The following is a 24,109-nucleotide window of genomic DNA, read 5'->3' on the forward strand; positions in this document are numbered from 1 at the left end:
CACTTTGGGAGGCTGAGGTGGGCAGATCACTTGAGGCCAGGAGTTTGAGACCAGTCTGGGCAACATGGTGAAACCTCATCTCTCCTAAAAATACAAAAATTAGCTGAGCATGGTGGCACGTGCCTGTAGTCCCAGCTGCTTGGGAGGCTGAGGCATAAGAATCACTTGAACCTGAGACATAGAAGTCGCAGTGAGCCAAGATCACACCGTTACACTCCAGCCTGCGCAACAGAGCCAGACTGTCTCATATATATATATATCTCACAGTTTAGTGAATAATGCTCTCACTTTTGATTGGGTAAAGATGGAGAGGAAGGTAAACAGCACACTATTTGGATTCAATTTAACCCCTGTAGGTGAGGAAGAGGTATAGATAATATTAATATTACTGCCCAAACCTGCAAGGTCAAGCCTTTGAAGACCCCTTAGCTCTGGACAAACCATGAGAGTTGGTCACTATCCAGGATAGATTCACAAACACAATGAAGTGGCTAAAAGGCCAAGTTCTATCATGAAGGCTGACCACAGCCCCTAAATCAACCTTGGTCTTCTGGAGCGATAGACCCATGATGAATACTCAAGATCAAGTACTAGAGCACAGAGGGTGGCTGCCTCTGGACAAGGAGATTCTCCCACATTCTGATAGTTTCAGCCTTGCTGTCTACACAGCGTATATTACTTTTGAAATTAAAAAAACAAAAAAGAAGGAAGAAGGAAGAAAGGAAAGATGGAAGGAAGGAAAGACTCATTCTTCATCCCAAATTGCTTTCCTTAGCTTAGGCTCAACCTCTGTTGGTATCACAGGTTGGTTCATTCTCTAATCTTGGCCACTACTGAAGAAAAGCTGCCTTGAAAACACAGTCTCATTGCAAGTATACACCCACACACACACACACATACACACACACATATACATATATACACACACACACACACACATATATGTATGTAGGCCGAGCATGGAGGTTCACACCTATAATCCCAACACTTTGGGAGGCCAAAGTGGGCGGATCACTGACTCCAGGAGTTCGAGACCAGCCTGGGCAACATGGCAAAACCTGGTCTCTACCAAAAATACAAAAAATTAGCCAAGCCTGGTGGCGCATACCTGTAGTCCCAGATACCCTGGAGGCCAAGGCAAGAGGATTACTTGAGCCCAGGAGGTGGAGGTTGCAGTGAGTTGTGATCTCACCACCACACTCCAGCTTTGGCAACAGAGTGAGACCCCGTCTAAAAAACTATATATATATATCTATATCTATCTATCTATATATATATATTCCATCTGTGCTCCCTTTCTCACACTCTTCTCCACCCCAGTTAATAAAATGATTGTGAACAAGGTTCATCCCACAAAAGAAGAAAACTCAAATCTGATATCATCAGTGTTTCCCCAGTTGTGTTTTTTGTTTTGATTCATTCAGACTTGAATTCCAGGTGACCAACTCTCCTGTTTGCCCATAACTAAGGGGTTTTCCAGAGCTTGAGACTTTCCCTTTTAAACCCGGAATGGTCCCCAGCAAACTGGAACCATTGCTCTCCCTAAGTCAGCTGGGCGAGGCTGGATCCTGGTGCTCCTGAGGCTCTCGGCAACTTCTGTACCAAAGTTTATGTGAGTATATCATTTCAAATGCAATAATCCCACATCACTGCTTCATCAAGTCAGGTTCTTGGTCACAAGAGGACAAATTAGCAATCTTGTCAGCACTCCCTTGGCCCCAGCTACCATTTTCAATTATAGCCAAAGGAAGTAAACTCCTTCAAACTAGATTCCAACTTAATTCTACATCTAACCAGACCTGATTGAAACTCCTCAAAAGACAACAATTAAAACTAAGAAACAGACAAACCCTTAGGCTAAGGATTAAAGACAAGAGAAGTAAACATTCCCAGTTATTGTCTGGGCTATCAGGACCAAAAAGGGACTTTGGACATATTACAGCAGGTGGCTTAAGACTGGACCACGAACCATCTCCTTTATGCTAAGTCCTTCGGGATTGTCTCCTGTTTTCAATTAAATGTGAAATTATTCCTGTAGATCCTATAGTTTTTGTGTTTTAAATGTCAACCATTAGAACTCAATGACTGCCCGTGTGGGAGCAGAAAGTCCCTTTGACTGGAAAAAAATACACGGTTGACCCTTGAACTGCAAGTTTCCACTTACATGTGGATTTTCTTCCACCCCTGCCACACCCGAGACAGCAAAACCAACTTCTCTTCTCTCTCCTCCTCCCCAGCCTACTCAACACAGAGAAAACTAGAATGAAGACCTTTATGACGATCCACTCCCACTTAATGAATAATAAATACATTTTCTCTTCCTTATAATTTTCTTAATAACATTTCCTTATCTTTAGCTGACTTTATTGTAAAAATACGGTACAGAATACATAGAACATACAAAATATGTGTTAATCATAGGTTTATCTTACGGGTAAGGTTTCCCGTCAATAGTGGGCTATGAGTCGTTAAGTTTTTGGGAAGGCAAAAGTTATACACAGATTTTGGAGTATTCAGGAGTATGCATAGCGCCCCTAACCTTCAAGCTGCTCAAGGGTTAATTGTACCTCAAAACATAAAATGGCAATGCTCTGAACACGGGGTGTGACTCTTATTTTCAGCCACTAGCTACCCTTGTTAAAACGGAACTGTATCATCTAGTGAGGTGGTCCTAGGAAGGAAATTACAGTTGCCCATGTTCCTCTTAGATATTTAAAGATGTCTCAGTACAAAGCTCTCAGGAAATCCTCAGAATGTTCTATCATTTTAAACTCTCTGACTTAGAAGAGAAGCTGTATGAGTAAAGAAGAGGGGAGAAAGCTATGAATCCCCCACATACTAGTAGGGTTTATTTCATGACGATGCCATCTTGTTTTTAGCTTCTGCCAGCTGGGTGGTTCTCGGGCATTGGAAACTCTAAAGCTTGCCACGGGAGCATGGGAAAATTCTGAACTGTGGAAGAGCACTATATGAGGATCATCTCAGCACGGAGAGAAAACAAAAGGAAGGGATATGAGTCTTGGTGAGATCTGCATGAACTTCATCATGATTACAAAAGGGTTGACTAGAGTAGAAAAAGAAGCTGAGTTGGAGAGAGATTAGAGATTGCAAGCAGCTTCCCTGCAACACTGCCTGCATTGGGAAGGCTCCATTCAAAAACATCTAAATACCCATTATGGAAAAATAGACTTGCATTGTAGAATAAGGGGAAAAGGTCACTGCTTGGTGGTCTTAGCTTTTTATACTTTCCAATTCTTCTGCACCCTCAAAATGATAGCCACATTCAGGGCATGTGGAGTAAATGAATGCTCTTTACCCAGGCTGCCCCCCACAAAGGACGAGGGCAGTTGCCCAGAGAGAGGCCTCTGCTGGGGCTGCTGCTCCCGGTGTAGGGGCTAATTAGGACACACAAGGTCCCCAACGCTTCTGTGGTGTGGGTTGGCCCGTGGATGGATTTTCCATTCGATCTTTAATTTTTTTCCCCTCACATTTTCCACACGGCACTAAAATTACTCTTCAGAAAAGCATTTATCTTCCTATTGCTGCTTCACAGCCTGTCACCAGTAGAGGATTTTCAGGAAGGACTAGCTGGTACCTGTAAAAATATCCACTGACTTTTACGAGTGGAACATCACCAAAAAATCCTATTTCCTTTCCCGCCTGTTCCCTCCCAACCCATCCTTTCCCTGCTACCCACTCAACTCATAAACTCAGTAAAAAGATTTCAACATTTCTCATTCTTTTTCTCTTTTTTCTTCAATTTTTTTGTTGTTTTTGGAAAATTTATTTTGAGAAGAAGCTTCATTTCCAGTACCTGTAGCTGACTTCCAGAAACACATGAGAAAATGCACAATGAGATATCCCAGTGTGTCTTGTTTTATTAATATCAAAGTGTAATGTGTGTTTGCACTGCTCAACAGGGATTTTTGTTTTCATTTGTTTTTATTTTATTGTGTGTGTGTGTGTAAGAACTAAAGAACTACTTCCTCCGGGTTTTTTGTTTTTTTAACTTTTTTATCATAAAAAAGCTAACTTTTATAATTCATGCTGGAATATTTGGAAATATGAAAATAGAGAAGAAAAAAAACTTCCAACAAACTAAAAGCCAGGAATGCTAATATTAATATTTTAGCATATTTTTCCATTCTATTTCCTGAAGTTATTGTTTTTATGTGATGGTTTAGATTTACAGGGAAGGTCATCAACCCAATTTAGGTGTTCTTTCCCTGAGAAGCCTTTCCTTGGCTTCCCCTCATGTTCACCCCATCACAATGAATTGTAAATATTCTCTGTGTACACATTTGTGTCACTTACTTGACTAACAGCTCCTGTTTGGTGGAAGCTTTCTTTAGTTCATCTTAGTTACTCTAGGATCTAACGTGTGGCAATAAATTCAACAATCAAAACAAATATTGATTTGCACAGCCTCTGCACTGGGGCAGTTACCAGAGACTGAGTATTAATCAGTGAAACAGACAGATGTGAGGAGGGCCGGCCACGGGTTGTGAAAAGAGGAGGGGCAGAGACATGGTGAGAGAAGGAGGGCTTATAGAAAGGCAGGGGCCAAACCAAGTAGGGCCATATAAGCTGGGCAATAGGGAGCCATTGAAAGATTTATACAGGCATCACACTTTCCCTGGATGCTGTGTAGGAAGAGAGCGAAGCCTTCCATAAGTGGAATCAAGTAAACCACTTAAGAAGCTTATGGTGAGCTGGGCACAGTGGCTGACACCTGTAATCTCAGCATTTTCGGTGGCCTAGGCAAGATGATCACTTAAGGACAGTAGTGTGAGACCAGCCTGGGCAACATAGCAAGACCTTGTCTCTACAAAAAAATATGTTTATGTTTAAAGATTAACTGAGCATCATGGTGTGGCCTGTAGTCCTAGCTGCCTGGGAGACTGAGGTGGGAGGATCGCTTGAGCCCAGGAAGTGGAGGCTACGGTAAGCTATGATTGTACCACTGCACTCAAGCCTGGGGGACAACAGAGCAAACTGCACTCAAGCCTGGGGGACAACAGAGCAAAACCATGCCCCCAATCCTGCTCCCCAAATAAAAGAAGAAGAAGAAGAAAAAACTGGTGGTGGTTTGGACTATAGTGAGAGAAGAGGTAACAGGTGGACTGATTCAAGATGTATTTTAGAGGTAGAATAGTCCGGAATTTCTGACAAATCAGCTATGAAGATAAGTATAGGGGAAGAGACACGTAGGCCATCTCTTCCCCTATATTTCCAGATTTCCGAATGGCCATCCAGGTTTCGGAATGGAGCCACAGGTGGATGAAGGAGTGATTTATTGAGACAGGGAAGACAGGAGAGAAATAGACTGAAGTGGCAGGAATCAAGGGTTCATTCTGGGACATATTAACTTTGGGATGCTTGTGAAATTGCTACATGGGAGTGGAGAGTGGGCAGTTGGATACACAAGTCTGAAGTTCAGAAGAGCAGTGGTCTAAGCTGAGGCTATAAATTCAGGAATCACCAGCAAATAAATGCTATTTAAAGCCGTGGGTCAAGTTGGGACCACCCACAGAGAGTGTGGTAAGAGCAGTGGAGGGCTCAGGAACACAGTCACATAGCTGTGTTAGGAGGGAAGGAGGAGCTAGCAACGGAACTGGAAAAGACAAAGAAACCCAGGGGAGGTGGTGACTGCCCTTGAGCAAGGAGCAAGATGAAGGCAGAAAGCTGAGGCCGGGCACAGTGGCTCACACCTGTAATCCCAGCACTTTGGGAGGCCAAGACGGGCAGATGACTTGAGGGCAGGAGTTCGAGACCAGCCTGGCCAAAATGGCAAAACCCCAACTCTACTAAAAATACAAAAATTAGCAGGCATGGTGGCACATGCCTATAATCCCAGCTACTTGGGAGGCTGAGGCAGAAGGATCACTTGAACTCAGAAGGTGGAGCTTGCAGTGAGCCGAGATCACGCCATTGCGCTCCAGCTTGGGCAACAGAGTGAAACTCTGTCTCAAAAAACAAAAAAAAAAAAAAGAAAGAAAGAAAGAAAAGAAAAGAAAACAGAAAACTGAGCCCTGAGTGTGGCAAGGAGGAGGACACTGCTCACCTGGAGCAGTAGTCACCATCAAGCAGCAGAAGCGGGAGCCCAACAGGCATGAAGAAGGGGTGAGGTGGTGACATGGCATGCCCAGCTGACTCTTCCATGAATTTTAGGCATAAAAAGCAGACAAATGGAAGAACAACTGAACATCCTCTAAAGGATCAAGGAAAAACATTCAGAATGTTTGCATGCTGATGGGAATAATCCAGGAGAAAGGGGAAGCTTCTCAGCACAGTCTAGGCACACAACCTTGGGTTAGTGATTTTTTTCCAGCAAAGTGAAGCTACCCAGGGTAGAACTGCAGTTTACTCTGGCCTTCCTCTGCAGCAGGGAGCTGGCCAGTAGCACTCACAGTACCTGGTGACTGTGCAACTGGGTCACACATCATAGTAAAACCTCAGTGATACCTTGCACTAGTGTGGAAGGCTATGTGTCACAACATGCTGTCATCTGTATCATTTGATCCTGTCTGACCCTGAGAGGTGAGCAGAACAGAATTAATCATCTCAGTGTTACAGATCACAACACTGGTAGCCCAGAGAGGCTAAGTGAATCCCCTGAGGTCCCAAAGCCAAGAAAAAAGGAAAAGGTCAGAACGTCTTGCCCCATACATCACAAGGAGCAAGTTTCTTCCTTTGATTATTATTTTTATGTTTTTGAGAGAAGGTCTTGCTCTGTTGCCCAGGTTAGAGTGCAGTGGCACAAACACAGCTCACTGCAGCCTCAACCTCCTGGGCTCAAACCATCCTCCTGCCTCAGCCTCTCATGTAGCTGGGACTACAGGCATGCGCCATCATATCTGGCTAATTGTTTTACTTTTTGTAAAGACAGGGGTCTCATTTTACTGCACAGACTGGTCTCGAATTCCTGGACTCAAGTGATCCTCCCGCCTCAGCCTCCCAAAGTGCTAGGATTACAGGCATGAACCACTGCACCAGGCCATTTTTCATTCTAGAGCCATACCTTTTAATGTCTTCCTTTACGGTGACAAGATGTGACTGTGTGGACTCTCAGAACATGTGTTCCTAATTAAGAACTCTTGAACTCTACAGCTGGAAAGGCCTCAAAACATCAGTGCAGTGGCTCCTGGCTGCACCCACATCATCAGAAAGCATTTATTCAGTATCTTCTTAGGCCCTTTTGCTATCGTCCAACGGAAAGAATTAATTTTCAACGGATAAATTGATTATTTTCCCCAACTTGCCCAATCTAGTGGGCAAGTCAGGGAATGATTCTATAATTTGCATCTATGGCCTACAATTCCAGCATCACTTAAGCAAATAGCTCACCCAAGAAGAAATCACAAGTCCTGCCTCCTGCCTTCCCCTTAAGGTTTGGCTCATGGGCTCACTCAACTCCAGGCCTCAAAAGATCTTTTCTTTCACCTTGATTCTGTTATGCTTGCATTAGAAAGTAATTGTTTTGGGCCCCTCTTTCTCCTCCTATTTTCTTGTTTCTTCTTCCCACTTCTCAATCTGAGTGTTGGTGAAGAAAATTTAGAAGGATTCAGAATTGAGAAGACAGTGATTCAAAGAGGTGAGTGGGCCAGGTGCAGTGGCTCACCCCTGTCACCTCAGCACTTTGGGAAGCTGAGGTGGAAGGATCATTTGAGGCCAAGAGTTGGAGACCAGCCTGGCCGACATAGTGAAACTTTACCTCTAGCAAACATTTAAAAATTAGCCTGGCCTGGTAGTGCATGTCTGTGGTCCCAGCTAGTCAGGAGGCTGAGGTGGGAGGATCACCTGAGCCTAGGAGTTCAAGGCTGCAGTGAGCTATGATGGCACCACTGCACTCCAGCTCATGTGATAGAGCAAGACCTTGTCTCAAAAAAGAGGTGAAGAAGCAAAGGATAGCCATAAGCTGGAGGAGGGTCTAGAAAAAGGGGCCAGAGTAAGACAAGGAGCACAGAGAGGGGTCAAGCCTAAAAACAGCCCATGAGAAACGAATACCATACAGGGGTTTTTAAAATTAAAATTATCCTAAAATGTATTAGAGAAAATTGTGTTTTATTAAATGTTATTTTTTCAAGGGGAAGGGCTTACCAAGACTAAAATCACCACTGTAGTAGTTCAAGGGTAGAGAATTTATTCTAGAGAATCACAGAGGTGCAATGCCAGGTAGAAGGATAAGGAGGAAGATGGGGAACCCCAGCCCAGGACTGCATGTCGGAGAGCACAGAGCAAGCCAGCCTGGAGGGCCAGGGTGGGAGGGAGTTCGGGTCGCATGACCAGGACCAGAGCAGAGCAACCCAGAGCAGGATGAGGCAGAGACAAGACCAGGAATTGGTGAAGGCGTGTGGGAGTGGAGCAGCGGCCCTGAAAACCATGTCAGTCTTACAGGTACGGGATCCCGGCACCAGCCTTCACTGACTTTACCCCATTGCCTAAACTGGGTTAAATGCCACCCTGTTACATATGCATGCAGCAATGAGCGCTTTGTATAATTTCTACCAAAAAATTTATTTTAAGCCATAAACCATGGAAAAAGACACTACACACACACATATGCGCGCGCGCACAAACACACACACACATTAGTGCTTACCAAACATTGAGAAAAAATAAAAGGAATGTCCTTAATATTCCATTTAATTTTCTAGCCCTCCCATTTATTCTCAGTTTATTTTCTTTCTGCATATTTGGAGTTTAAATGTCCCTTTCTTTCTGAAGTAGTAGTGATAGTTTTCCCACCTGCTCATCTCTCATTGAACTTCTCGTTGTTCAAGTCACTTTAGATGTATCTCTGCGCACTCTATTTAAGTACATTTCCCCCACAACAATCCCATTGTTTTATAATTGCACCCTGTGGGTTTGCTTTATCAGACTCAAGAAAACTTTCTGATGACCATGGTTGCTCATGCCTGCAATTGCAGTATTTTGGGAGGCAAAAGCAGGAGGACTGCTTGAGACCATGAATTTGAAACCAGTCTGGGCAACATAGTAAGATCCGTCTTCACAAAACTTTTTTTTAATTAGCTGTGTGTGGCAGTACATGCCTGTAGTCCCAACTACTGGGGAGGTTGAGGTAGGAAGATCGCTTGAGCCCAGGAGTATTAGGCTGCAGTGAGTTTTGATCACCCCACTGCACTCCAGCCTGAGTGCAGAGCAAGACCCCATCTCAAGAAGGGAGCGAGAGAGAAATTGTTCAGCTTCACAGAACACAAGACTGCTGCTCAAAGTGACATAAAGCACCAGCAATGTGTACTAGATCATAGAGCACACTGTCCCCTTTCAGGACACCTCCAAAATTGATTCATTCAAAAGCACAGTGGCCTCAAGGACACACTCCCCTTCCATTTTCTGACTCTGCTGTCCACAGCATGTTAGTCTCTCTCACCTGGATCCCTTCCTTGTTCAAAATGGCTGCCTCCAAGGTCGCAGGGTCACCTGCTGACACAATGACCTCCAGTACAAGAGAAACTGTGTCTTCCTCCTCTGTGAGTCTTTTCAAGAACCATTCCTCAAAGCCCCCTATATCAGTCAAGGTTTGAGCATGGAAGAGCTTGCATTCTCAGAGAATTTAATAGAAGTGAATGTAATGGAGGGGCTGTTTAAAGACTGCAAGCGAGCAAAGTTAAGAGAACCAAGGAGGAAAGGTGAAATGCCAAGGGTTACAGCAGAGAGTCCTCCTGCTTCTGGTCCTGAAGGAGAAAGAAGAAAGGAAGTTTCCACCCTTCATAAAGAGAGCTGTAGCTGAGGAACAGAGCTTGCCGGACACGGGAGCTGTGCCTTACAGGAATGTAATGCCTTACAAGAATGTGGCTACTGTCTGGATCGCAGCCAGGAGGAAGGGAGTCTGAGGTCGAATTATGAATACTCTGCCCTCCTAGCAATGCCTCCATTAGCCAAATCCAGTGGAATGCCAGAGGACAAGGAAGACTTCACAGCGCAAGCCTTAGAGGTCAACCTCCTGGGGCACAAAGCAGAAAAAGACAGATGAGTTCTGGATGGAGCGGGACAAATGGAAACAGACCAGCATAAACCCCTAACAGACCTTCCCGTGTACATAGCAGTCCAGAAAAGGATCTCATGCCTCCCCTTAAGCCAATCGCTTTCAAGGATATTGACTTAGAGGCTTCGACTTGTCAAGATTAAATTTTAACTCATATGGGAGAGGGATAAACTCCCACACGAAATTGAAGTTTTGCCAAAAAGGAAGGAGAGAGGAATATCTGCCACAGTAAATATTTCTAGAAAAAAAACATATATATCTTTGACAATCTTTTTTTAAGAACTATTTTTACCTGAGAAAATAAAAATGTTAAAAACTTTAAGCAAGGCTTCAAAAGTGTCTTTTGGAAATTTACTAGTCAATGAAAGCTAAAAAGCTTTGGAATAGCTTCTACATACTTAAAGAAACAAAAGACTATTTAGCCTTGTTAGGATTTAGCAGTTGAGACTGAAAAAAAAAAAAGATCTGGAGCCTAAAAGCTGCAAAACACACAGGTCCATAATCTAGAGGGTGAGGAGGCAGATGGCCAGTTAAAACAGTTCTCTGGGGGACACTCTCCAGTGCTCTGTCTACTGGAGTTTTAAGTGGCTTACAGAGGTGATCCTGGGGAAGACCAACACATTTCCTCTCCTGTTCTGAAGCAGATCACAACGCACATATCACATGTAATCTGTACCCAATGCAACAATTATTACAAGAGACACAAAGGCAAAGGTAACCGTTTATTACTTAGCCTAAAAGTCACTCCCATTGTGACCTCTTTATTGAAAGAAGAACAAGCTAGGAGATGAATTGTGTGAAGTGCAGACATACATCCCTGAACTGTATCATGATGAGTAGTTGATCATTTTGTTTAATTGCAATTGGCAAAACATTTAAAACATTTGCCTTCTGTTCCCGAAATGCAGATGTTAGAACTATGAGGAATATACTGTGATCTCGATTTCCTTTATCTCTGTTAAACTTCCAGTTGCCTTCCAGACAATTCTGGCATGAAGAACTGAAGTATTAAATGAAACAAAGGCTAAGAATTAAAATCAAGAAATAAACATTTATCAAATGTCAACAGTACCAAGACCTAGAAACAAAAAGGCAACAAAGATGTCAGATGTCTGGCTCAATGGATGACAAGCAAAGAGGTATACATAAATAGCTTGGTGCCAGTTACATTTTGAGAGATGTCCTCCTATGTGTTCTCATAGGTATGTTCTAACTCAAGGGGGAACCAGCTCATATCAGGAAAACTATTGGCACGTCTTTGGCTAAGCATTTTTGTTACTTATAGCATAGTTATTTGTTAACTCAAGTAAAATCCTTAGCTCTGACAGCAAACAACTTATAAAAATCACAGGTGGGGAGCAGTGGTTCACGCCTGTAATCCTAGCACTTTGGGAGGCCGAGGTGGACAAATCACGAGGTCAGGAGATGAAGACCATCCTGGCTAACACAGTGAAACTCCGTCTCTACTAAAAATACAAAAAATTAGCCAGGCGTAGTGGCGGGCGCCTGTAGTCCCAGCTACTCAGGAGGCTGAGGCAGGAGAATCGTTTGAACCCAGGAGGTGGAGGTTGCAGTGAGCCGAGATTGCACCACTGTACTCCAGCCTAGGGGACAGAGTGAGACTCCATCCCAAAATAATAATAATAATAATAAAACAATTACAAAGTAGCCAAATTAGTCCCTCAATCCTCAGATTTCAGATGGTGATTTCTCCTTTACTCTTTTTTTTTTTGAGACGAGGTTTAGCTGTCACCCAGGCTGGGGTGCAGCAATGCAATGAGGACTCACTGAAGCCTCTACCTCCTGGGCTCAGATGGTCCTCCCACTTCAGCCTCCTGAGTAGCTGGGACAACAGGCATGCACCACCATGCCAGGCTAATTTTTAGTATTTTTTGTAGAGACAGGGTTTCACCATGTTGCCCAGACTGGTCTCAAACTCCTGGGCTCAAGGAATCCTCCCACCACAGCCTCCCAAAATGCCAAGATTACAGGCATGCTTGGCCTCTCCTTCATTCTCACACATTTGTGATTGTAATGAAGGTGGAGTAGTGTAACCACAGTTCTATAAGTCAGAAGAAATTGGCAAATAAGCCCGTTGTATCTTTCAAGCACAGGCATTCTGCCAGTCACCATTTATCTTTACACTTGTACAAACAAGCTCATGGCTAAGGAAGCATTAAGACAATGAAGAAGAAGAAGAAATCCTTTGGAGGCAGTTAGAATAGACCTTTAGAAGGAAATGGTTCTTAAGAAGGAATCTCAAGATTGAAGGAGATATTGATAAAATGAGAATGGCTGGAAAACGGTCTAGTAATAGTCAACATCCGAAGAAGATGTTGAAGGTGTTGGCTTGGCTGGAATCTAAGTTCTGAGAAGACTGGTTATTAAAGGGAGGAGATTTGTGGATAAAGATGCAACAAATCTCAAAGTCCATGGGCTTCAAGCTTTAAAAGAGAAAAAAGGAAAAGACTGGATGACGGAAACCCAAATAAAGATTCTTAGGTAAAAGATTATGTTCTTTGTATAAAAGCTATTTTGAGGAGCTGGTTTTGTTTACTAAGTGCCTAGATGAAGAAATGGAAAGACTTTCCCACTCCCACCCTTGTCTTAGCCGTTGTGAGAAGCCATGTGACCTCTTCCTAAGTCTGAGGAATTGAGCTGTTGTCAAGGATCTCAAATATTTTTTTTAAAGTGTCAGCCAAGATGGTGGTGTTGTCTAAACCTAGTAAACATATATGATTGCGGTGCCACAAATAGCACTAGGAAATAAGAAAGGCAAGAGAGTGTTGAAACAGAAGGCAAAGAGTGGATCCACCACTGTCCTCAATTTTGGGTGACTATCAAACATTCAAGAGGAAGTGGCTCAGCCATTGAAGGTGCTTAATCTAAATGTGAGACCAGTTTGGTTTTGTTGCCCAGAATTTAGCTGCTTCCAAAATACAAAAAGCAAATTCCATACCAAGCAAGAAATGTCTGTGTGCAATTCACAGAACCCCAGCCTAACTCTGGTGGAAGGGAGTAGGGTAGATGCTTACATTTAAAACAAAAATTTTGCATCTGTAATTAACGTAGATTTATCTTCAATGTAGTTTTCCTACTTAACTTCCAGAATATTTTAACTGTACGAGACCCTGCATTAAAATACTGTAATGAGAAAATCTGGTACTACTTTGTGAATTAACTTTTTAAATGGGTATAAACATTTCCATGTGTTAGCCAGCCTCTGCAAAGTCATTTACTGTACCCGACTGCCTTATCTGTGGCTAAGCAGACTGCAACTGAGCAGACCAGAGCATCATGTCAGTTGCATCCTAAGGAAAGCAGACAATGAGGTTGAGTTAGAAGTGCAGGCCGGGCGCGGTGGCTCAAGCCTGTAATCCCAGCACTTTGGGAGGCCGAGACGGGCGGATCACGAGGTCAGGAGATCGAGACCATCCTGGCTAACACGGTGAAAACCCGTCTCTACTAAAAAATACAAAAACGAGCGGGGTGAGGTGGCGGGCGCCTGTAGTCCCAGCTACTCGGGAGGCTGAAGCAGGAGAATGGCGTAAACCCGGGAGGCGGAGCTTGCAGTGAGCTGAGATCCGGCCACTGCACTCCTGCCTGGGCGACAGAGCGAGACTCTGTCTGGGGGGCGGGGGGGGGGGGGGGGGGGGGGGGGGGCGGGAAGAAAGGCAAGAGATTTGGGGTGGGGGGGTAATGTTTGTAAAAAGTGTAAGAGGAAATACGAAGATTGCCCAAGCATGGAAAGCCTTCAGATCACGATGTAGATTTGACACTTACAAAAGGAAAAAGGGTAGAAAACAAGATAGACAAGAGAGAGTCTCAAATTTTGGTGGGTCGGGCACAAATTTGACCAATGTGATGGGAAGCTCTGGAGCAAAAAGGATTCCTGTGTTGGACAGACATAGCCTTGGTACCGCCATGGTGCGGGTATTGGCTGGGAGCTGCCTAGAAAAAGTGTGGTCTTGGTTCAAAAGCTGAAGCAGATCCTCCAGGTACTGCAGCTAGAAGCTGTCAGCTGCCCACACTCCTTGCAGCTGCCAGGTAACTCCTTTCTCCAGTGAAGATCTGAGTCATTGCACACCTCATGCCTACCTCCATCCATCCCTACAGGGCATCCAGTAATCTTCAAAACATCTGGGAGTTTTTCCCCAGAGTACAGTCACTTGAATAAACGTCCTTTGGGGAAGGACAAAAGGAATGATACCATCATAGACTTGGTGTGGTGTTGCTGGGTCCTTCATCCTGGGAACGTGGCCACCCTTTCTATTGGGGGATTCCAGGTCTGAAAACTGCCTCAGGTTCTAGGTACTAGACAAGGGATTACAAATGTTTGATAGAGCAAAACCCCTCAGCCTCCTGGGCATCCTTGTTGGTGCTTCTTTTTTTTTTTTTTTTTTTTTTTTTTTTTTTTTTTTTTCTGATACAGGATCTCATTCTGTCGCCCAAGCTGGAGTGAAGTGGCACAATCTCAGCTCACTGCAACCTCTACCTTCCGGGTTCAAGTGATTCTCCTGCCTCAGCCTTCCAAGTAGCTGGGACCACAGGTGTACACCACCACGCCCAGCTAATTTTTTGTATTTTTAGTGGAGACAGGGTTTCACCATGTTGGCCAGGCTAGTCTTGAATTCCTGACCTCAAGTGATCCACCCACTTCGGCCTCCCAAAGTGCTGGGATTACAGGTGGGAGCCACCATGCCCGGCCTGTGTTGGCTTTCTTTTAATTAGATGTATTAAGAAGTATCCTCACAAGATTCCCATCTGTTTCACCCCATCGTCACTGCTCTCTGTGGATTCAACTCCACAACAGCCTTTCATGCCACCAGTTGTGGCCTGCAGAGGAAAGTCTCCAACTAATTTCCCAACGGCTTGGTGAATGCTGTGCTCTCCAGACCTCCTTGTGCTTCGTAATCCTCTGGTGGGTCTTCTAATCACCATAATATACCCTCTCCAGCATGCTCACTTACCTGAGCCTTTAAAAATGTATTTCAGCTCCACTCAGCATGGACCTATCTCCAGGCTTGAACCACCCAAGCAGCACGTTTGCACTATCCTCTAGGGTCTTTGCCAAGCATTAAGTCCCACATCCTGAGAAAATGCCCTCAAGTTCCTTTATTTACCTTTATCCTGCTCCTTGATCAAGCACCTTTGAAATCCAGTTCCTTCCTTCTAGTATGGGGGCTAATTACTCACAGTTTGGGGGAGGTACAGTCTCCTTCTAGCTCATCAATGTTGCCATAATATTCTTGGCTTGGTGATGTTGTGACTTACCTCTAGTGATTGGTCTGACAACCAGGCAAGGAGTTGAGGATCCTGAGAAGCCCTCTTGGCCCATGGAAACAGAACTCTGTGGTGGGAGTTCCAGATGATAACAGGGAAGGGTGAGCCACCTCTGCAGGCTCTGAGGGCTTAGAAGAGTTTGAGACCTCAAAATATTTGGAGGCATCCACCCAAATGTCCCCATTCCGTGCACAAGAGCTCCATGTTTTCCCAACCAGTGCTCTGATCTTTGTGTAATGATAATCATCTTTGAAGCTAGGCAAGCCTATTAAATCCATAGTTTGGTCTTCTGCTTTTTCTACACTGAATTGAGTGAATATGGGCCTCTCTCCTGGAGGCCCTCAGGCCTTCACACTTGGCTTTCAATTGCTCCCTACCTGCCTACAGCTTTTCATTATCCTACTGTAGAGCCTCAATGCAATTGAGCAACAACCAGCTAATTCCATTGTCCTTGGATACCTTGCTTCTCTCTAACCTCTCAAATGCCTCAACCTACTCTCCATCCAGGGTTTTCCTGTCCACCAGAACATTCTTCCAAGTCACTGACATTAAAAGTTTTAGGCAGGGCTCAGTGGCCCATGCCTGTAATCCCAACACTTTGGGAGGACAAGGCAAGAGGATCACTAAAGGCCAGGAGTTAAAGACCAGCCTGAGCCTTGCTCAGTTGCCCAGGCTGCAGTGCAGTGGCATGATCATAGCTCACTGCAGCCTCGAGCTCCTCGAGCCTCAAGCAATCCTCCCGCCTCAACCTCCTGAGTAGTTGGGACTCCAGGTATGAGCCACTGTGCCTGGCCCCTACATTCAGATAGATTTTTAAACTACTTGAGCCAAGTTAACTTCCTCATAGACTGGATGTGCCCTGTGAGAGCAAAAGAAGAGTCAAGGATGACCCAGGGGTTTGCCTTGAGCACCTGGGAAGGTGGAGCAAGCAATATTCCTTGGTGCTTCCAGGGCACACGGCTTCTGAATGGTGCCTATGGGCTTATAAATCCATCTCCTCCAGGAGACAACACATTTGTTTTGTCCCTGGACCTTATGAAAGTTGCCAGAATCAAAATAGAATCACTAGTGTTTTTTAAGAAAAACAACAAACAAGCAAAAAACCTGAACTGGATGCAGTGGTTCATGGCTGTAGTCACAACTCAGAAGGCTGAGGTAGAAGGACTACTTGAGCTCAAGAGGTTGAGGCTGCAGTGAGCTATAATCACACCACTGCACTCCAGCCTAGGCGACAGAAGGAGGCCCATCTCTAAAAAACAAACATAAAAAGACTTCACTCTTGTCACTCTTGAGATTAAGGATTTACCTAAGTAGTAAAATACGTCAGATCAGATTCTGGGCACAGGAACTCTGAATCTGGGATGTGAGAAAAGGTTTCTGGAGAAGCATTCTGTTTCTCGTATCATTAACCACAGGAAGATATTATTTGGTATACAAGAGGGTATTGCTTAAAGAGATAAGAAACAGAAACTCTCTCTCCCTTATATTTCTCCAAATACCTTGCAAAGTTGTGAGTTAAAGAAAAAAGAACCATGTTCACTCAAAGGGGAGATGGAAAAATAAAAAGATAAAACCTTTTCCCTTACCCTAAGGAGATAATATGTGCATTAAAAAAAAATGTTCTAATACTGTTCTTGCAAGTCAATATATAAGCATTACTGAAAAGTCCAATCTTGCCTGCATTTTACAGCTCTCAGCTCCTTTCAGGAAGCAACTAAATCAGAAAACAGTGTTCTCTCTTCCTTGGACTAGCACAGGTTTTGATAACATCAATTGAATGCCAAGCCTAAGTACAGATTGGAAGTTAGAAGTATTGCTATTGACCCTTTTCTAATATATCCTTCAGCTCAATAATTAATCGATTTGTGATAAAATGAATAGAAGCTGAGGTCTTCTAAGAGCTTACAATGTGGCAGACACGAACTCAGTGCTGCACACTAGCATTCATGCTCTTCATTCTTGTCTCCTAAGCCACTTGTCTCACCCACACTCTCTGGGCCAGGAGGTGCTGCACAACCCACAGTGGGAAACTTTCTCCCACCCATTCCTGACTCCTGAAACCTGTCCACGGTGCCATCAGCCTGATCCACTAATAGCAAAACTCTTCACATCCCAAATCTAACTTCCAAATAGTCCCTCCTTGCTCTGACAAAAACTGACTCTTCCCTGAGGACGATGCTCACCTCTTCTCTTATGCGCTGGCTGTTTTTCTTTTTCTTTTTCTTCTTTTTTTGAGATGGAGTCTCCCTCTGTTACCAGGCTGGAGTGCAGTGGTGTGGTCTCAGCTCACTGCAACCTCCACCTCCTGGGTTCAAATGGTTCTCCTACCTCAGCCTCCCGAGTAGCTGGGATTACAGGCACACGCCACCACACCCAGCTATTTTTTGTATTTTTAGTAGAGACGGGGTTTCCCCATGTTGACCAGGATGGTCTCAATCTCTTGACCTTGTGATCTGCCCATCTTGGCCTCCCAAAGTGCTGGGATTACAGGCGTGAGCCACTGCACCCGGCCGCAAGCTGTTTTTCATTCCAGGCCCTCCTGCCACCTCCTGCAGACCTGGAAGTGATGGAGGGGCCCTGCTGGTCCTCTTTTCCTCTTCCAGAGCCTTCTCCTTCCCTTCTACTGCAAATCTCTCTCTTTTTTTTTTTTTTTTTGAGACAGAGTCTTGCTCTGTTGCCCAGGTTGGAGTGCAGTGGCTGGATCTCAGCTCACTGCAAGCTCCGCCTCCCGGGTTCATGCCATTCTCCTGCCTCAGCCTCCCGAGTAGCTGGGACTGCAGGTGCCCATCACCTCACCCGGCTAGTTTTTTGTATTTTTTAGTAGAGACGGGGTTTCACCGTGTTAGCCAGGATGGTCTCGATCTGCTGACCTCATGATCCGCCCGTCTCAGCCTCCCAAAGTGCTGGGATTACAGGCTTGAGCCACCGCGCCCGGCATCTACTGCAAATCTCATACCATCATCATCTATCACCCCTGAAACTGTCCCTATAAACTTTATAAAATTAATCAGAAGAGAAGAGAGGAAGAGAAACAAAAATAAGCCAAGTTTGCACATACTCAGTGACAGTCATGGGGTCAGCTGTTCTCTGATCCTTCCTCATAGTATTTTGCTACCTATTGCTCCAGAATCACACAGACCCTGTCACAAGATTAGAGTTCCCCTTCACTGCTCTACAGAAAACAACTGAACATTGTGAAATGTTGTTTTCCATTTGAGATATTCTTGTAAGTCCTGCATACTGATGAAACTACTGATGCCAGCTGGTCTGAAGGACCCCATGAGAAGCTGACTCACTGAAGAATGCAGTTTCTACATCCTGATGATTTCATCCCCCTTTCCCCAACCAATCAATGACTACAATTTTTCATCCCCTCACCCTCCACAATCCCCTTGAAAACCTCAGCCGAGAACTCTTCAGAAAGATGGATTTGAGGGTCTTCTCCCATTTGCTCACTTGGCCTCCCTGCTGTCATCAAACCCCCTCTCTGCTGCAAAGCCTGCTGTCTTGGTGTATTGATCTGTTTCTGCACGACAGGCATATGCATGCATTGGTCCTGTAATACCCCTGCCCAACACTGTTCCCCACCTTTTCCAACAACATCAGCCCCTTGGCGTCCTCTCCAATACTTCTCCTCTCTTTTCTGAAAATGTTCAATGCATAGATAATAATGCTTCCAAAACTCCACCATTCCAGGTCATTAAACTTCTCTCCTCCTTCAGTCATCTTGACCTCTACCCTCACAGAAACAGCCACTCACTTTGATGGCAATACATGGATCTTGTCATGCACATTCGCTGCAGTCCTTTGCCCCTCTTAACTTCTAATTACTCCAGGGCTCAGTCATTGTTCTTGTTTTCATCTCTGTCTCTACTTACTCCCTTGGAGATCTCATCTGGTTCCATGGTTTTAAATACTACACACACTGATAACTCCCAAATGAATATCTCCAGTCCAGTCCTATGTCCTAAACTCCAAACCTGCATATCCAATAGCATACTCATCATTTTCAAGTGAATATCTAATATACTTCTCTAACTCACACGTCTACTACTGAATTGATTTTCCCTACCTATCCCACTGCACCCCAACCTTCCCCATGTTAGTTAGTTGATGGCAATTTCATCCTTCTGGCCTAAAATGGAACACTTCTTGGATTCATCCTTGACTCGTCTCTTTCTCTGCTACCCTATATCCAATCCATATTTGTATTGCTGCAGCTGTTTGTGGTTGAGACCCGTTCTTGTCTCTATCAATAGATTCAAAGAGACAAGAATATCCCTTGTCTCTTTCTTCAAAACGCATCCAGATTCTGATAACTTCTCACTGCCTTTGCTGCTCTTATTCTGATCCCAATACCATCTGGAGAACTGCTCTGGCCTCCTGAAAGGCCCCCCTGCTCCTACCTTGCCCCTTATCGTCTTTTCCATGTGATTCAGGCTTCTGTGACCTCCCTAGTCTCAGCTCCTACCATCCCAGCTCCAGCACAGCAATTCCCTTCTGCTCCTCAATCAACCTCCAGCCTCCTTCCTTTCCTCGGCCTGAACACCATGCCCTCAAAGATCCATATGGCTCACTTCCTCTCCCTGTCTAAGACTTTACTCAAATCTCATGATCTTACATTGTCATAAGCCAGTTCTCATCATCCTATTTAAACACACAACTTCAGCTCCTTCCTCAAACACGCTATTCCCTTATCCTGCCCTACACTTTTCCTTTTCTTTTTTCTTTCTTTCATTTTTGGAGAGCATAGCATTTATTATCTTCTAACAGTCCATGTAATTTACTTTATTACTATGTTTATTGTTGATTATATTTATAGTGAATTCCTTTCATCCTCTTCTCTGTAGAGATAGAGTCATTGAGCATGAAAATACAGAAGCTATTGTGTTGCAGATTACCATGGCAATAATAACAACAAAAAAAATACAGTGTTTTTTTTTTTTTAGGCTCCAATTTGAAGACTGCAAGAATCTATTGATAGAGACAAGAACAGGTCTCAACCACAAGGAGCTGCAGCAATATGAAGGAAGGAAAGATGGGGAAGGAGAAAAAGGGCAGAAATGGAGGAGAGAAGGGGCTTTTGAATGTCAGTTCAAAGTGGGCTTTGTTCAGAATAAAATATGATCTAATTAGAATGGAGAAGCAGCATTTGGACTCTCTGGACCCCAGCCACTGAGGAAGATGGGCCTCTTTCTGTTAATGCAACCTTTCCAATGTGATAAGAAATCGAAACAGGGTGACCCTCTTTTAAAATTACTAATAAGGAAGAAAGTCTACTAGTATGAGGTAATCATTTTTAATGCATTTTTTGATTCAACAGAATTTGTCAAGAGCCCACTATGTGCAAAGTATTGTTGTTATACTATGGAAGATTTTAAGTGGAATGAGAAATTATGTCATCCTGAAGATGTTATAATACAGTAGAGGAAGGTCAGGCACAGTGGCTCAGGCCAGTAATCCCAGCACTTTGGGAGGCTGAGGAGGGCAGATCACTTGAGGTCAGGAGTTGGAGACAAGCCTGGCCAACACGGTGAAACTCTGTCTCTACTAAAAATACAAAAATTAGCCAGATGTGGTGGCGGGCGCCTGTAATCCCAGCTATTCAGGAGGTTGAAGCAGAAGAATTGTTTGAATCCAGGAGGTGGAGGTTGCAGTGAGCTGAGATCTCATGACTGCACTCCAGCCTGGGCAACAGAGAGAGACTCTGTCAAAAAAAAAAAATATATATATATATATACACACACACGCGCACATATATACACACACACATATATATCTATATACATACATATATACACACATATCTATATATATACATATATACACATATATATCTATATATATACACATATAGAGAGAGAGAGTGGGGGAGAAGGCAAATAAACAAATTACTATAAATATAAAGTAGAAATTTTCATTATTGAGGCACAAGCAAATGTATTAAGAAAACAAAGGAAGGGATTATATATTCTGCATGAGGCTAAATCAGCACTCTGGCTACCAAACTGCAAATAAAGAAGGGACATTTTCTTTCCTAACAGCAGTTTATGCTGATTGGAATCAAAAACCCTTTCTCTAGCACTCTAGAGAAACAAAATCCACAAAGTGATAGGCATAAGATAGAGACTGTGAGTCCTGTGCTGGAGATCTGATGAGTAAACCAAAGCCATGACTCAGTAATAGGAATTTGTCTATGGTTTGTTTCAGTATGAAGATCTCTAAGGAAATCCCTTCTGTTGCTTGGCATGGAAACACTGTGAACAACTAGGGACAAATTCCTAGGGAAAAAGGAACTCTAGGGATTAGAACAGGGGTTCTTGAGTTCAGCGACGCCTCCAAAAATCAAGAGTACCCCTCTGCTGCCCACTGTGGAGAATGTGAACTTGCTTTTATTGGCAGAGCCTTGGACCTAGAATGATTTTGTCTTCTACAATATGGCACAGAGTGTTGTCATTAATAATTGATATGGAGGGCACAACATTGGTAAAACTTTTTAAACTTTTCTTTCCAAATAGTGAAGCCAACTGTTAGCAAGAAACTGTTTATCTCTTTATAGGCAGGGTCTCACTTTGTCACCCAGGCTGACCTGCAGTGGTACAATCATAGCTCACAGCAGACTCAACCTCCCTGGCTCAAGCGATCCTCCTTGCCTTAGCCTCCTGAGTGTCTGGAATCAGAGGCATACACAACCTTGCACGGCTAATTTATTTATTTCTTGTAGAGACAAGTTCAGTGTTGCCTAGGCTAGTCTCATAGCCCTGGGTTCAAGCAATCCTCCCCACCCCCAGGTCTCCCAAAGTACAGATTACAGGCATAAGCCACAGCACCTGGCCCATAACAATCTATTTATGTGATTTCTGGAGTAGTTGGTGATTGGCCTTTCTTTTAATGTGGATCAGATTTCTCTCCATCCCTAAAACATAAACAATTCATTCTGGAAAGATGGCTATTATGCTACCGAGCCAAAATGCACTTTTTAGAATGGGAAAAAAATCAGTGTGATTTCTAAGTTTTTATCTAATATCATCTCTAGAAAACAGTTTGCTAATGTCTTATATAGCTTTGTCTTATAATTAGATTCACATACACAGTGAAAATTTAGCATATACAATTTATTTGAAGCCAGATATTTCTGTTTCACGCTGCCCCATACTTTCCCTAATGGACAAACAAAACGAATGCTTATTTTAGAATATTTAAGTTTAACAAACACAAAGCACAGTTAGTTTCACACAACAGTGCCTTCTTGTAGCAACAACCCTACAAGGCACTTAAGTTGAGCCAGGGGGAGGACCTCCACCCCACATCTTTCAGGATAAAGTGGTAAATGGGAGGTAGTACAAAAGTCCTATAATTCCTCTTAAGTTTTAAGAAATTCCCTCCATTAATATTGGTAGCTAGTTTTCCTTAAGGCTTTGGTCTGAAGGAATGTATTACTGGCAATCTTGACAAAAGATGTTTTAGTTTATATGCAGTCGTCTCAAGATTGTACGGATATTTGCTTTGACTAACCTCAGAAATTCAAGCAAAGCCATATTACAGTAGGCATATAAACAAGCAGGTCACAGGGTTAATGTTTGATGATAACATTGACTTTTTTCTACCACTCAAAAGCACGCAGGAGCAGTAAAATGTGCTACCCAGAAGCAACAAAAGATAAACACTTAACTATGCACAGTCAACCAGCTTGGAGCTTTCAGGCGATGAAAAGTTATTTAATTATTAAGGCAAAAAGCACACAGGCATACGACTGAGGATACCAGAGAGGTTGATGCTTTCCAAATTTTGAATAAAAGAATAACTTTAAAACTGATTTTATGGAATAAAAATAATCTCTTAATGGATCTGTAAGAATGTATTTAAAAATCGATCTGAAAATGATATTTCTTAATCCATTAATCATTAGCAAAAAAAGAACTCCATGCAAGCATCATACATGATATGGAAAAGGTATTGAATATTGATATTGGCAGGGTGGGAACACATTTCCAAACGTGTTTCTGGACTAGAGATCTATGTATCTGTATTGCTTATCCCACCTCAAGACTGAGCTCCGCTTCAGATGGCTCACACCTATAATCCCAGTGCTTTGGAGGCAAAGGCAGGAGGACCGTTTGAGGCCCTGGGCAATATAGCAAGATCCTATCTCTACGAAAATAATTTTAAAATTAGCTGAGTGTGGTGGCGTGTGCCTATAGTCCTAGCTATTTGGGAGGCTGAGTACTCAAGGAGGATCGGTTGAACCCAGGACAGGAGTTCAAGGCTGCAGTGAGCTATGGTTGTACCACTGCACTCCAGCCTGGGCAACAGAGCAAGACTCCGCCTCAAAGGAAAAAGGAAACACTGAGCTCCCCAATGGTCCAAGGGCACTCTTTGAAATCCCACACTTGGAAGGGCTCAGAAAGTCTTGTGTTGAATTTCAATAAAACAGACAAGATCGCATCCCAGCACTTATCAACAATAATTGTAAACTCTGTTGACTTGATCCTCTCAAACTTCAATTCAAAATTCCCCCTCTAGAGAATGGGAAAAGTAATTTTACGCAGCAGAGTTATGGTTCCAAAGCTTTCCACAAACTTAAAAGGCAGTACCACTCCATCTAAACCCAGATATTAATAGTTAAGGTACTTTCATTCCAGAGCACAGGAGACCAGCTTTCCCATTCCTTCAGGAAGAGAAACAGAATGTGCACCAAAAAAAAAATGTTTGCAGGGACGAGTAGCTGCAGACTGGCTGATAAACAAGCTCTAGATTTAGTAGACGTGGTTTACAAGGGTCCCAAGTTCCGGCAGTAAGTCATTCCACATTTATCTG

General features: G+C 43.6%; 1 non-coding gene across 1 annotated transcript in view; it reads right to left on the reverse strand.

Moving 5' to 3' along the window:
* The window catches only part of LOC111528026, a 34,560-nt gene extending 17,306 nt beyond the window's left edge, over positions 1–17,254 (reverse strand). Inside the window, exons 1-3 of the transcript XR_004229142.1 lie at positions 17,199–17,254; positions 16,397–16,541; positions 15,284–15,420 (exon numbers count right to left, since the gene is read on the reverse strand). This is a non-coding gene — a transcript (uncharacterized LOC111528026). The remainder of the gene's footprint in view (positions 1–15,283; positions 15,421–16,396; positions 16,542–17,198) is intronic.
* Positions 17,255–24,109: the final 6,855 nt, after the last annotated feature.

This window comes from Piliocolobus tephrosceles, chromosome 9 (assembly GCF_002776525.5).
Source record: "Piliocolobus tephrosceles isolate RC106 chromosome 9, ASM277652v3, whole genome shotgun sequence".
Classification (NCBI taxonomy): domain Eukaryota; kingdom Metazoa; phylum Chordata; class Mammalia; order Primates; family Cercopithecidae; genus Piliocolobus; species Piliocolobus tephrosceles.